The sequence below is a fragment of the Macaca mulatta genome, chromosome 6 (assembly GCF_049350105.2).
Source record: "Macaca mulatta isolate MMU2019108-1 chromosome 6, T2T-MMU8v2.0, whole genome shotgun sequence".
NCBI lineage: Eukaryota > Metazoa > Chordata > Mammalia > Primates > Cercopithecidae > Macaca > Macaca mulatta.
This window is the reverse complement of record NC_133411.1, coordinates 75,333,642-75,350,010: the sequence shown is the minus strand read 5'-3', so window position 1 is coordinate 75,350,010 and position 16,369 is coordinate 75,333,642. Positions and strand designations below refer to the sequence as shown.

Below are 16,369 nucleotides of genomic sequence, written 5' to 3'. Positions count from 1 at the left end.
GGGTACAGGAAGTGATCCATACAGCATGAAATCCTTAAATTGTACTACTCCATCCTCCCAACATGCCATCAGTTAGGTAAGTGTAACTCCAATATTCCTTCAACATCATATATGCCTCTGCCATATGCTAGGCACCTGGAAAAGAGATGAAGACACTGTTCTTGTGCTAATTGACCATTTTAATGCATTCAGATCAACACTGTCCGTTAACAGGAGAACACAGACAGATTCTCCTACTTACAATGGATGGGTAGCAGTGAATGGAGGTCAACATAAAGGAAATCTTCACAATGAAGGTAAAACCTGAGAGTTGTTTCGAAGGACCAATAGGTGTTTTCTAGGAAGTAAAGCAGGAAGCAAGATTGAACAGCCTGTGCAGAGTCATGCAAGTCGGAGAAGTCAAAATGTGTGCAGGAAAATGCAAAATACCATTAGTAAGGTTAAAATAGAAATATATGTGGGGAAATGGCCAACCATGAAGTGGAAGAGGTAGGCAGATCCATGAACACTGGATTCCATCCTAAAAACCTTGAACTCCAACCTATCGACAGTAGAGGAACATGAAAACTGTAAAGGAGAAGAGAGTAATTCAGTTTGCTTTTAAGAAAGATCTCTGTGATAAAATCATGTAGTTTATACCATCTCAAAGGAGTTTCAGAGGTAAATTAAAGCTAGTGTATTTTTATGATCCCAAGATAAAAATAATTCTGCTCTGTCAACCATTTAAATTCATAGATCATATAATAATCTGTTTTTCTGTAAATGTACAGAACATTATGGCTAAATTTAACACCACAAATGAAAACCAGCACAAGGCTTCATCAAAGCAGAGACTTTTGTGAGCATGTAGGTCTGTTATTTATTATTTAGTGTTCACAGAACTTTACAATGTTGGCCTAGAAATAATTTAAACCACTGGTCACTTCCCCAGCCTTTTATTTCTGTGAGGCAATATGATAATTTAGGAAGACTAATGCCAGGACTCAGTCCAGAAATGTAGGCTTTTGCCACCCTATTCTGAAGAACATCAGTCATGTCGGTTTCTTGTTGAGACCAGGAACAATGAGCATCCAGTAAGCCATGGTGACTTTCTCAACTGAAATTCAGCAAAACACAGTAATTAATTCTAAGTTCCTTACATGAGTTTGTGTGGTAAATGCAAGAGGCAGAGGCACATCATGGGGAATAAGACGACAAAGATGTGACACTGAAACAGGAGGGGCAGACTAGAGACCAGAGAAAGGCTTAAAGGACCAAACAACTCACTGTGCCTCATCAATTCCCACCTCTCCTAGAAATGGCACCCGATTTGCCCCTTTGCCAGATGGTTCACAATAATCGATGTTGCTGTTGGGTAGCTAGGAAGATGACCCAGTTCTAAAGAGGCAATCCATAGACCATCAGCTACACTGAAGCCCCTCCCCCTGCTCTAGCTAAAGCCTTCATCTGTTTTGGAGCCATGTCCTACTTTGGTCATCTGGAGAGGCCAGGGAATCCTTTTTACATTCCTATTTTCTAAATTATAATGTATTTGAATGCATAAAATTATATTGAAATTTAATTATCAATCAAAATATTACAAAACAAATTTTGTGATATACTGATGCAAATGGTTTCTTTACCAATGCACTAAATATTAATATCTAATGGTAGATCTGATAACTGGTGTAATTTTGATGTGATAACGAGCATGGATATTTTGGAATATTTGCAACATTGTGAGATGATATGAAAATATCAGTAATTTCTATTGATGACAAATTCCTATATTCTAATACTGCTGTAGTTGTCTACTAATAATTGATGCATATGCTAAGTTTGATGAAACTAAAAATGTAACTCATAAATCCCTGGTTAAGCCTACTTCTGCTGAAGCGTGGCCTCTGTCTTTCAATCCATTTCCTAGGGAAAAAAAGAAATTCTAATTTCTAATAATTTCTTAGATTGTTGTGTATTAGAAGCTGTAATTTTTAATCATTTGATTGAAAACATGCATAACTAAACCTACAGTAAATTTAAATGTACTTAGGAATATTTTATTTTTGTAAATCACAACACCATCTGCATATTTTAGATCTAGAACAGTACCCATACATACACATGTGCGAGATCTTGTATTTATTCAGTCCACCGGCAATGCACTAAGTACGTAAGAATCTGGAAAGCTGTTTCTTTAACATAACTAAATCTGTTTTGAAAAAGGAGTACAATGCAAATTATAAGCTATGGACTTTGGTTTCTCTGCATGACTCTGAGCAAATTAACTCAGTTTTCTGATCTGTAAAATGGGTATTAAAATCATATTGACTTTATAAGATTCTTGTGAAAACCAAAATGAACTAAAGGAGAAGCATTTTCCTAAACCATTTAGGAGGACACGAAATCAATTAGCATGTCACAGCCAGCATTTTTTTTTTTTTTTTTTTTTTGAGACAGAGTTTTGCTCTTGGCGCCCAGGCTGGAGCGCAGTGGCACCATCTCAGCTCACTGCAAACTCTGCCTCCCGGGTTCAAGCGATTCTCCTGCCTCAGCCTCCCAAGTAGCTGGGACTACAGGTGCATGCCACCACACCCGGCTAATTTTTTATTTTTAGTAGAGACAGGGTTTCACCATGTTGGCCAGGCTGATCTTGAACTTCAGACCTCAGGTGATGCACCCGCCTCAGCCTCCCAAAGTGCTGAGATTACAGGCGTGAGCTACTGCCCGTGGCCACAGTCAGCATGTTTAAATGAAATAGATTAAATGAAAAATAGCAAAGTGTGTCACACATAGTAAAGGTAAATGATGTTTTGTGAAACTTTCATTTCAAATATGTATATATAGTCAGTCCTGCTTTACAACAATCATGAATCATGCAAATCTTTTTAAACGCTGAAATAAAACATAAAATATGTAGCAGAAGACATGACACATAGCGAGCTATTGTTAGTGATAATAATAAATCATTGATGCCCCAAGGCCCAGAGTCACGGATTGGGAACCACTCCCCTGACAATGCTACTTAGTGATCAGACTTGTTAGAATTACGTGGGACCTGCATTTGCAACCTATTGTAATCCTACAGAGGGACCAGAACAAACTTTACCATAGAGAAAGGAGAGAATAAAGATATATGGCTCTACAAAAAATAGGATAGCGTTTTATTTAGCTTACTCAAGAGACAGTTTGAATACTATCTCTGTTAATTACTGGCCATGTGACCTCGTACAAGTTGTTTAATTTCTCTGGTTCTCAGCTCCCTTAACATGAGGATCATAATAAAAGCTTCCTAATAGGTTTGTCACAGGGATTAAATTAGTTAAGGGTATAAAGTGCTTACTATGCCTGGCACATAGTAAGCACTCAATAAATGTTAGCTGTCCTTGGGTTTGCCATTATGATTACCATCTCAAGAACAGACAAACCTACAAAGACTATCTTTCTGCTTCTTTTACTTTCAAATTATTTTTATCTTTTATTTCTATTGCTGCAGCAAAACAAAAGACTTTTTAAAACAAAGTAAAAGGCTGCAAGCTGTATCTTCAGGGAATTCTTTATATATTACCACCTGCATTCTTCTTTTCCCCAAGATCTAAGTTATTCTTCCAGGGTAATTTTTTATTTTTCTGTCTTGTGTAGCAGGCAGAGCAGGGTATGTATATAAATGCTCACATCCTAACAATAGGCTGAAATTTTCATCAGGAGATCCAAAGGTGCTAAGCCTAGCTTTCTGGATGTGTTAATTCTTACTTCCGCAAGGAAAATACTGTATGGAATTGATACGACCCATGCAAAAGGCTGTTGTGCTTTTCTGATATTCACAGATACATCAGCTCCTGGATTAAATCTGGGATTTAATACAGCAGAGTCCAATCCCCTGACATTGCCTGGTAACTGCCTGGCTGAAAATAGACTTTCTGGACGACCGCTGAGTTTCTAAATCACATTACCCTTTTGTCAAGTCACGCAGCAGGTAAACAGTGGAATAATTTAGAATCTTGACATCAGGGAAAAGCACGCACTCCAGAGAGGAATTAGGCTCTCCAAGGCTGCATCTCTCCTTTGCCTTCTCCTTGTCCTGAAAGTGTCTTGTAAAATTGTGAGGCATCCGCCATCCTTTCATTCCCAGTCCTGTCCTGTTAGGGACCAGCCCAAAAGGGTTTGGAATGCCACCCATTCTGATACCTCACCCAAATTCTTGCAGTCAGTGTCTCCTTTGAGTCTCCTACGGCAAACGTTTCCCATCTGGAGTAAATAAATGGCCTAGGGGGCTGGCCAGAAGCTCATGAGAATAAATAACAGCAACCAAAAACAGGACCAAAAGAAACAGACCATAGCATAGATGATTTTCCCCCAACTTTTTAATATGAAAATGTTCAAAAATGAAAGGCAATAGACTAGTACAACAAATACATACACACCCATCACCCACACTCACCAAGTGCTCATATTGTGGCATTTTTTGCTTTATCTACCTATGTATCCATTTGATCTTATGTGTGTGTGTGGCCGTGTGTTGGCCTCACCCTTTGAAAGTAAGTTGCCGATATTATGACATTTCAACCCTAAATATCACAGCATTTGTTTTCTCAGAATAAGGACATTCTCCTACAAGACTTTAATACCATTATCACACCTAACAAATTAAGAGTAATTCATATCATCTACTGTTAGCCATATTCCAATAGCTTTATATCCCAATGGCTTTCCTTATCCCAATAACTCAAGCATTGTGTTTGATTACTATAGCTCTTTAGGCCCTTTTAATAAAGACCAGTCCTCTTACCTCTTATTTTAATGACAGTGACTTTTTACATGTGTCCAGGCCAGTTGTCTTACAAAATGTCCCACACCGAGCATGGGTGAGTTGCAACTAGACGGGTAGGAGAAGACAGTGTGCACAGCAAGGGTCAGCAGGAGAATACATTTCACTTTACATCTCACGCGGAGTGGAGGGCTGAGTCCACTCAGCCCTACACAATGTGCCCAGCACCCCACTTCTCAGCCCCCACAGACTCCCCCTGCAGCCATACCGGCCTTTTTGCTGTTCCCCAATATGCTAAGTGCAAACCCAGCTAGAGATCTTGGCACAAATTCTCCCCTTTTCTTGAAATGCTTTTCTCTCACATCTCAAAACCATGGCCCCTTCCATCCTAAAGGTCTTTGCTCAGAGAAGCCTTCCTTTGCCACCTCATCTAAAATTGCAAACCACCTTCCCAACCTTACTTTTTCTTTATGGCACATTTCACCACCTAGCTTTCTATGTATTTTATTTCTATTGCTGATTTCCTGTCTCATCACCTGGAATATGTGTTCTCCAAGGACAGGGTTTTGCTGTGATTTCTTCACGACTGCACCCCTGGTTCATATACCAGTGCTTGACTCCACTGAATTAGCAAATATTTATTAAAACCTACTATTGAACTCCAGACACTGCAGAGAAGCATATATCAGATGCCCCTCTCGAAGCTGACATGATCTGGTTATCCAGCCCCTGCTGCCCCAGGCCAGTGGTGAAGCCACTGTCCAGCAGGGAGAACAGCTGTCAGAAGCCAGGCAGAGGTAAGGCCCTGGGGCAGCTCAGAGCCAGGGCTGACCAACATCCCACTCCCACTCTCCCACCCTCCTACTCGCAATCCCCATAGCTACCTGTGTCAGTCTCTGATCATTCAACTGGGCCTCAGAGGCTCCCAGCCAATGTCCACTGCAAACTTGCCCTCCCTTTCCCTATAGAACCACATCACCTCCTCTAGCCATCCACCCTGCAACCTGTCCTCCTGAGGCCACCGATATTTCTAAGAAGCAAAGATGGCCAAGCCTTTCCTTCTGCTCAAAATATTTCACTGGCATCCCTCCTTCCACAGGGGGAGCACCCACGCTGATCTACGCAGAAGACTCGTCCTGATCCAGCCACCACCTTCCCAACCCCATCCCCTGCCATCCCCACCTCCACCCTGACAATGCTAAATTATGTGTAGTAGTTTCTGGGATGACTGTGCTCCTCACACCTCGCACTTACTTCACCTTCTGTCCAGCATGCACCTCCGCTCCTACCCCATCGCCTCCAGTGTGACGTCCTGGCAAACTTCTACTGTTCCTTCAAGTTTCAACTCAAATGCTACCTCCCCTTGGAAACTTTTCTGAACTTCCTTCTGCTATAGTCAAACTGGACATTGTGTTTAAAATGAATATCACTTTAACAAAAATCACATCACCATTGTTTGCTTTTCTGTCTTCAGCTGGACCTCAACAGGGTCCTTAAAGGCATGTCCTATGAAGAAGCTTGGGACTGTCCAGCTTTGCATCCACAGACTCTGTGGCAAAAGCCTAGGTGTTTAATAAACTTGGATGACTTGGTCTAAGTAGCTGTTTTGCCCTGGGTAGAGCTGTTTGCTGAGAGCCTTAAGGATCAGAGTTAGTGACCCTGATCTTCCACATCCTGACTTTATGGCTAAGGCCTGGAGTTAATGGTAAACGTCCTCATTGTTTCGGTTTGCTGAAACATCATGTAAACTCAACATCAGGCGGCTGTTTGACTAGGGACAAACAATTCTGCATTCCAGAGCACGCTGACCCCGTGTGCAGTTTGTTCTGTTTGCTTTTTACTAACAAAGAAGTTCTCATTTAAGGCTGTGAAAGTTAAACCACATTCTCTGTTCCACCTTGCTCTCCCTCATACGTGTGTACGTGTGTGGGTGTATGTGTGTGAGTGTGTGTGTGAGAGAGAAAGAGATAGAAACAGAGAGAGACAGACACAGAAAGACATAGAAGCCGTAGAATTTGCCTGGCTGCTGTGTTTCAAGCTAGCACAAGCTGGAAATCTTCTGACACAAATGGAAGACTGTACAATGCACGAGGATTAGGCACCAGGTTCACAGGGCCACAGCAGGCTGACACTAGCTTGAACAGGCCACCTGCTTCCAAAGCACTGACAGACAAACAACCTTCTTGCCAATTCGCCCCTCCATTTTATTTCCATCTTAGGAGACATTTTCTTTTTCACCCACTTGAGTCCAGATGGTTAGATGTGCCTGACATTTCGGTCATGATCAACACTCAATACCTGGCATCGTTAGGATTTCCTGAAGGCGTTTAGTCTACTTGTCTACAGCCTAAGAACCTTCCACGTTGTGAATGCGCTTCTATCATTTTTACCTGTGGCCATGACATGTTCACACAGCTACAATATCACTTAATGTTATTATTATAATTTTTTAGCTATCATTCTTCCCCATAAGGGAAACTGAATTCATAATTCTGCATAGTGAGGGTATCTACAGGGGACCCCAGGCTACTCAAATCCTCATGCTAAGAGTTTATAGACGATGGGCTGAAGGTGAGTAAGCATTTCTCACTAATAGCTTCCCGGGCTATTAGCATTGTTTCAGTTTTTCTGGTTTGAACCAAAGCCAGTTGAATCTCCTCCAAGTTCCAGTTTTGGTCAGATCTCAGGAGACAGCCTGTCTGGTTGTTCGAAAAACAAATATCTGCCTGCATATCCACCCAACCTAGAGTCATGGCAGATCACAGCTGCCTAATGACCCCACCAAGTATCCCTTCCACCGAGCAGGGTAGGGGAACAGCATGAAGCAGTGTAATCTCCCCATCTGAGGTTGCTGAAGCCTAAATAAGAAGCCCTGCAAGCAGACAGCGAGACTGCCGAGCCAATTTCCCTCTTGCACGATTTGTCTCCCACCAGGCGTCTAAGTCATCTTTTTCCCCCCTGTTTACTAAATGTCTCCTGTCATGGCCTCAAAGTACTTTAGACTAGAGTCTACCAGTATTTAGTGAGAATTTCCTGGGTCTGCTTCTGATATGGTTCCCAAAAGGATCTGAGAGACCTAGGAAAGGGGTCTCTACCCATAAGGAGCTTATAATCCAGAGGTGAAGACAAAAAAATGTATAACAATAAACAAAACGGTGATATACAATTATTGTATTACACACACTTATTAGGGACCTTGTGATCAACAGGCTTTTCTGCAAATAGGTGACATCATCTACAGATTGGCATCTAGAACTTGTCCATTAAAGGAGCAGGGGTGGCATGGGATTTCATTTAGTGCTTTAAACAATCTATTTTTTTATAAGCCTTTTATTTGCTTTCTATTTGCCCAGCTCCTTTATGTCACTATTTGAAAGTAGGTTTTGAAAGGTCCAAGAAGGTGGACTAAGCACACAGAATGTTCTCCTGTTCCAGGTCCTTAGAAATGATAGAAACAAACACACACATGCATGTGTATACTTATATGCACACATGTACATACATATACATATATATGTATATGTATTCAGAGACGAGAATAGGAATCTTCCCATGGACCATACACTGTAAGGAATCCTGGAAAGAGGAAAAACAGAATCAGACTGAAGAAGGAAACTCCAATCTGAGATGCTCAGAGAAGATACTCTTGCAAGGGGTTGGAGACACAGGTAGAGGACCCTCGAAGCAAGGGAGATTTGGCAGCAACTAACGTGCCACATGCCCATCTGGTGGTAGGTGATGGTTCCAGGAGGAAAACCCAGGTCTCTTCTCTCTAATGCCCATATTTCCACCACAGCTTCTTGAATAGGCACAGGAGACTAGCAGGGCCTACAGAGCATAAAGTGAGTAGAAATTTGGCTGCTTCTTATTAATTTGAGCTCTGGACTTCTAGCAAACTGTGTTATTCAGGATTATGATTTAAACAATCTACTTTTAAAACATTTTGAAACTAACAGTGACTTCAAATATTTTTTATTGAACTACAGTCTGACTTTTTAATTAAGTGTAAACTTCCTCATCAAATTTACCACCATAAATGTATGTTTAAATATGTTTAAATGTGTAAGCACATAGGTTTTTTTTTTTTCTCTCTCTCTTTTTTTTTTTTTTTTTTTTTCCTTCCTACCAGGAAGCTCAGAGCAAGTTTTTGTGCTAATCTCCAAACATTAATGTAACAGAGGTAGAATCTGGTCACCAATATTGAAACCGCCCAAGGGGTTCACCTTGCCCCCTGCCTAGACAGAGCCGATTCATCAAGACAGGGGAATTGTAATAGAGAAAGAAAAACTCACCACAGCTGGCTCTGCGAGAGACCAGAGTTTTATTATTATCCAAATCAGTCTCCCCGAGAGCGTTTGGGGAGCAGAGTTTTTAAGGATAACTCGGTGGGTAGAGGGAAGCCAGTGGGCCAGGAGTGCTGATTGGTCAGAGATGAAATCAGAGGGAATTGAAGCTGTCCTCTTGCTCTGAGTCAGTTCCTGAGTGGGGACCAAACGATCAGATGGGCCAGTTTATCAGTCTGGGTGGGGCCAGCTGGTCCATCAAGTGGAGAGTTTGCGAAATATCTCAAGCATACTGATCTTAGGAGCAGTTTAGGGAGGGTCAGAATCTTGTAGCCTCCAGCTACATGACTCCTAAACCATAATTTCTAATCTTCTAGCTAAATCGTACAAAGCCAATCTAGTCCCCAGGCAAGAAGGAAGTCTGCTTCGGGAAAGGGCTGTTACTGTCTTTGTTTAAACTATAAACTAAGTTTCTCCCAAAATTAGTTTGGCCTAAGCCCAGGAATGAACAAAGACAGCTTGGAGGTTAAAAGCAAGATGGAGTCGGTTAAGTTAGATCTCTTTCACTGTCTCAGTCATACTTTTGCAAAGACAGTTTCAATATTATAAACAACTTTTGCATGATTTATAATTATCTTTCTTGCTCTATGGTATAAATAGTAAATAGGCAGGAGGGTGTGATAAAAAGCATAGGCACTGGAGAAAGGAGGCATGAATTTGAACCTGCTCCTTTCTCATTACATGAACTTGGAAAAGAATAATAATCGCTTCCTCATGGGATTTTTGTGGGGACAAGGACTAATATAAATAAAGTCTAGCACAATGTTACGCATGCTGTTTTAAACTGTCTGGTATAGTTTTTGGAATTAGACAGGTATAAATCATTAAAAACCATGATAAATTAACTTTTAACACATTTGTATTACTTAACTGAATAATCTTTAAGGATAAAATCACGCTCTCAGGCCTCATCTGCAGACTTCAAACGAGAACACCTGCACTTGGACAGTTTTGTCACAGTCAGGTGAGGTTGAGTCAGTGCTTGCTTTGAAGAGGAGTTGAGTGTTTAACCTGGTTTAAATTAATAGGGATATGTCCTGACAGAGGGGAGAGGACATTCTGTCTGAGGAGCACATGAGTGAGAGTGAAAGGCTAGGAAAGAGCTGGAGACAAGAGAAATCAAAGCCATCAACTCAACCAGAATCCCTCCAAGCCCTGCAGAGAAACAACAAGGTAGAGAGGAAATCTCACAGGCTTAGCAGGCAGCAGGTTCCCAGCTCCTGGTCAGCCACTGCTAGTTGTGTGACCCTGGGCAAGGCATGTGACCTTTCCAAACTACCATTTCATCCTGGCAAAATTGGTAAAGTAATACCTAACTTAGCATGGAATATTAGAGATGATCTCTGTAAAGTACATAACATGGTAACCTGCCCCCCTAGGAAGTTTAATAAGTAGCTGATTATTAACTGTTAGTTACCATTTGCTATTATAATCCCCTAACAGCACTGTGAAGCGGATCTCTTAACATAACAAATTAAAACTAGCCAACCATTCAGCCACAGACACTGACGAGCTAGCAAACAAACAACAAACAGAAAACACTGTGTTTTAAAATGTTCATTAAACTGAAAAATTCCTAGAAAGATTGATCAAGGAAAAAACCAGAAAATACAAATTATCAATAACAGACTTAAAGGTCTGTCAGTATAGTTACTACAGCTGTTATTAAAAGATAATACTGGCATATTATTTTAAAAATTACACTAATCAATTTGACAATTTAAGGGAAATGAACAAATTCCTGGAAAAGGCGATTTATGAAACAACAAGAATAAATACAAAATCTAAATATATCTATTTATTAAATTTACTTTGAGTTTATTAATCTATTATCTAGTTTACCTATTAAGGAAATTAAATTTGTGATTAAAAACCTTACCACCAAGAAAGCCAATGGCCCAGATAACTTTTACTAATGAGTTTCATCAAACATTCGAGAAAAAAATATATATATATCAATCTTACACAGTCTTTCAGAAAATCTAAAGCCAGACTAACCCCGATATGGAAATCTGACAGACATTACAAAAAGAAATTTGCAGATTGATATCACTTATGAACATATATTCAAAGGTCTTTAAATATTAGTAAATAAAAATCTGCAACAAATAAAAGAGATAATACCTCATGACCAAATGAGTATCATCCTAGGAATGCAAGATCAGTTCAAAATTCAAAAATTATCCAATGCAATTTGCCACATTAACAGAACAAAGGAGAAAACCATAGAATCATCACCACAGATGCAGCGAAACTTGTGACAAGATTCCACATGCATTCATCACAAACTCTATCAGCAGAATAGAAAGGAGCCTCCTCATTAAGACAAAGGGCATCTATGAAAAATCTCCAGCTAACATCATACTTCACGTTAAAATATTGCATGTGCTCCCCTCCATAATCAGGAACAAGACAGGGATGTTCATTCACACCACTTCTAGTTTAGAAATCATTGCACTCAAGAACAACATCATGCCCTGCCTTGTTGGTCAGTCCATCCTCATGAGAAGCAGCTAAAACATCTGAAGTCAGTTGACAAATCAGTCTTTGGGAGAGGAGAAGGAATAATAGTAATTATATCTACAATTCCACTCATGTAAAAGCAACTCCCTACAGATACCCCTATTTGAACTTACCTTGTTGTGAATTTTTTTAAGGGTAGGCACCATTTTCCCAGGTGAATAGATACCAAAGAGGCCAAGTACCTTGCTGAAGGTCATTCAATCAATGACCAGGGGGAGAGAAAGTCAAACCCAGGTCTTCCTGGTGCCATGTTGATCTTCCACCTTCCTAGTCACTCTGCCTAGAGTCTAAGACATCATTATATTTAGATTCAGAAGTCAAACCTGAATGGAATGATTAACACACTCACAATTCTAGCAGAAAGTAAAAAGGATGTACCACTTCCAAATGTATTTAAATAAAGTAGTCAAAAATACATGTCATAGAAATTTGCAGCAGGATTTCCACCATTATGCTAGTGTTGGAGACAAGGATAATAATCTTGCTTTCCCAACTATAGTGAGGCACTTCTATCATGCACCATATACTTGTTAGAGAGACTCTGGGAGGAAAAGTATGTCACTCTCCTCCTGGCTTAGACCCTACCTGGAAGCTGTATAAAAACAATGCAGGACCATGTACCTCCACAATAGCCCCTAATATATGATTAATAAAGCAATCAATGAGAATACAGTGCAATGATTTCTAAACCATGCCTTCTATAGAGAAACTCAACAAAATGGCCAAAAGAAAGTCTTTTCATAGCCCTATCTTTTCAAATCTCTCTCTCTCTCTCTCTCACACACACACACACACACACATATATATATACATACCTACACCTATCCTGTTGTTTACTTGCCACTCATAGCCCATACCTTCAAAACTTAAACTTTGACATCACTAGGTACCAAAAATTCTCAGGGTATCGAACCCCAGACCCACAGAGTTAAAGAGAATTCTGTTTGATTTCTAGTCCCCATTTTCTTTTTTCTTTTTTTTCTTTTTGAGACAGAGTCGCTGTGTTGCCCAGGCTGGACTGCAGTGGCACAATCTCGGCTCATTGCAACCTCCACCTCCTGAGTTCAAGTGATTCTCCTGCCTCAGCCTCCCTGGTAGCTGGGACTACAGGCACGTGCCACCACACCCAGCTAAGTTTTTATTTTTAGTAGAGACGGAGTTTCACCATGTTGGCCAAGCTGGTCTCAAACTCCTGAGCTCAGGTGATGCACCCACCCCAGCCTCCCAAAGTGCTGGGATTAAAGGCATGAGTCACCACTCCTGGCCTTAGTTCCCATTTTCAAAGTGGACTGCACTAAGGACTTCCTTAGTCCAGGATGAGAAGCCAGCTGTTCACACTATGTGGTAACGAAGTGGTTGATTAAATGACAGCATATTGTGCTATGGGATTCAGATGACTTGCCCACCAGAAATGAAGTTTTAGAGGACCTGGTAACTAAATATCAGGTAAACAGAATTCATCAACTATTTCTTATGACCTTCAGTAAGTGCAACCAGAGGGAGACACATTCCAATGCAGTTTCCGAGGTGGAAGCAGACAGAAGAAAAATTGGGCTACCACACCATTTCTGTGGATAAGATCAATATGCTGATTTGGCAAGTGTGGGATTCTGACCATTAAAGGGGGTATCCAGTTGGAGGCGGCAAGGTTTTCTTACTCTCAGGGTTCATCCATGTTGGCCAGCGATATGCCAGTGATCACTAGCAGAAGGGCAATGCTTGAAAGTTGACTGCTTCAAAAAGGGGAAATCAGTAAAACCACAGAAATTGGGACCTGAAACATTCCTTAAAAAGTTCCCTGGGAAGGTTTCCATTTTTGCGGGGGCCGTAGAGTGGAATCATTTCAGGAAAGACACATGCTATTCATTGGTCCTTGCACCAGATCTTGGACAGCAGTAGCATCACACAATCCATAGCAAACAAAGAAGCAAAACCCACAGTCTCCAGAATCACTGAAAGGTAGCAATGCCATATCCTAAATCCTACAAAATGAGAGTAAATATATTGTTCGCACTGATTATATAAGGCCTCCCTGTGTTCTCTAAAGAGCTCTATTGTATTCAGCCTGCAAATGTACATCCTAGCTATGGGGAGCTTTAAACACGTAATGGACAGTAATTGCCTTCGTGCAGTTCAAAAGAGTTTTTTGAGGCAATGATACAAATGGCCTATTTTCCTAAAAAAAACAAGCAAATGCAAATCCCAACGTGAGACATTTGCGCTGCTGCCTGCATATCAGAAACATTCAAACTCAGTCCTAAACACTATCTTAGCTTTTGTCATGTTTTCAGACATTTAAAAAGGGGGAAGGTGCTTTAGAAACTCTCCAGCCCACGCCACCATCAGTCCTCCAGAGTTTACAATAAGGAAACCAAGACCCTGGGAGCGTAACCCATGGCCATCATCACCATGATGTGTCTCCTCCCTCTTCAAATGCTAATTACATGATTTTAATAAGACGTAAATATATCCAGGAAGGCTGCCTCTCTCATCAATAGGTGTAAGTGACCAATGCTACTCAGTTATGATTAAAAGTAAAATGACAGGTAAAGTGATGTGCCATGTTCCATCACGTGAGAAATGCATTATTTTGGAGGTTGCCACAAATGTATTACAATTTGGATATTCAGACCAAAGGCAATTTGGAAACAGGAAGTGTTTTCGTGACATGAAACTTTTATGGTGACGGTCCTCGAAGCAATTCACATATCATAGACCAAGTGTTTTTGAAATTATCATTTTATAGGACTGTACTTTGCTGTTTGTTTTTTTTGCTTTTTTAGAGACTGGGTCTTCTTTCCTCACCCAGGCTGGAGTGCAGTGGCATGGTCATAGCTCAAACTCCTGGGCTAAAGTGATCTTCCCCTCTCAGCCTCCTGAGTAGCTACAGCTGCACCACCACAGCCAGCTAATTTTTTATTTTTTTAGAGATGGGGTCTCTGTATGTTGCCCAGGCTAGTCTCAAACCCTTGGTCTCAATAAATCCTCTTGCCTTACCCTCCAAAGGTGCTGAGATTACAAGTGTGAGTCACCCAGCCTCCAAACTGTACTTTAAAAAAAGAGACTTTGAAAAGATTTCACAACAATAATAGAGACTAGAATTCCAAAATCTGATTACAGCTTCCTGTACTTCTATACTTCTAGTTTCCTCTCTTTCCCTTCCCAGCCACCCCCCACCTCCAGCCACCCTCAGTCCACATGCAAGTCTGGCCCCAGGAAGAGCCTGCAAGGCCTGTCATTTCAGTCACGCTCACCCTACTAGCCTCTTGAGACAATCATTCTATTCTCTGCCTTTGCCACAGACCTGCAGCCTCCTGTCTGAGGCTTTGTGGTCCTTTTATTTACCTTGAAGAGACCTCCTTTTGTATCCTCAGCAATACTGACAGCAAACCAATTCCATATTGAGCCCAAACCCCATCCAAAATCAGATGAAGGAGTGGGCCAGCTACTACAGCTGCCAATTTATCAGAAAGGGGAACTAAACCAACAGGGAAGTAAATCTGCAATATGTTGTCAGTGGCTTCAGCTCTCCACATGACACTTTTCACATTGCCGGCCAAAAGAAAGTCCACTCCTGGTTCCCACCAATGTGTAAAGTTAAAAAGCATTCTGCACGACACGATCTTTCTCTGTGGCACACTCCAGCACCTTGGATGGTTCAGTGCAGACAGAATCCCAGATCTTGGGATTAGATCTGGAGATCCTGGCACACTTGAGGAGCTAAGGAAATACAGACACTGCACAATGCAGGCTGCAATCTGATTCACTAGTCACAGTTGTTCACTTTATTATCTCAATGCAATTACTCTAATAAGTCTCCTAGGAAGTTCTCTGGCTCAGAAAAAAAAAAAAAAAAAAAAAAAGGCCAGGCACAGTGGCTCATACCTGTAATCCCAGCACTTTGGGAGGCCAAGCTGGGTGGATTACGAGGTCAGGAGATCGAGACCATCCTGATGATCTCCTGGTGAAACATCCTGGTGCTTCACCAAACATGGTAAAACCCCATCTCTACTAAAACTAAAAACATTAGCTGGGCATGGTGGCACATGCCTGTAATCCCAGCTACTCAGGAGGCTGAGGCACAAGAATTGCTTGAACCCAGGAGGCAGAGGTTGCAGTGAGATGAGATCATGCCACTTCATTCCAGCCTGGCGACAGAGCAAGACTGAGTCTCAAAAAAAAGAAAAAAAGAGAGTGGACCAAAGAAATAAAGAAGATGTTTTGTTATCATGGATGTGAGATTTTACAAAATAGCCATTAAATACACTTTGAAAAAAATGTTACTAACTGTCCATGTAACTTTCTCCATACTTAGTAAACGGGAGCGCCTAACACTACAGAAAAAAGTGAGATGAAAGACAATTTCACCTAAGTGATATACTATATTCAGTTTATGTAATAAGCCTAAATTTCAAAATATAAACATAGGTATGCAATGTTTTAAAGAGAAAATTGGTATCTCTTTGCCATCACAAAATGGCTATTGGACAAATACTTAAAGAAGATCCACTTGAGGGCCACCAAATTACTGCTCTGCCCTAGAATCCACCCCACATGTGCTGATTCACCTTGACCGAAGCCCCATTTTATTAGCATGTCCAGCAAGGAACATTATCCCAGGTCTTCTCCTTCCTCCCCTCCCTCCTCTCCTCTTTTTTTTTTTTTTTTGAGACAGAGTCTCGCTCTATCCCACAGGCTGGAGTGGAGCAGGACAATCTCTGCCCACTGCAACATCTCCCTCTCGGGTTCAAGCAATTAT

General features: G+C 41.0%; 1 long non-coding RNA gene across 1 annotated transcript in view; it reads right to left on the bottom strand.

Moving 5' to 3' along the window:
- LOC144341445 (uncharacterized) overlaps positions 1-16,369 on the bottom strand; it is a 199,287-nt gene that overhangs the window by 160,450 nt on the left and 22,468 nt on the right. The gene's annotated exons all lie outside the window — the stretch shown is intronic.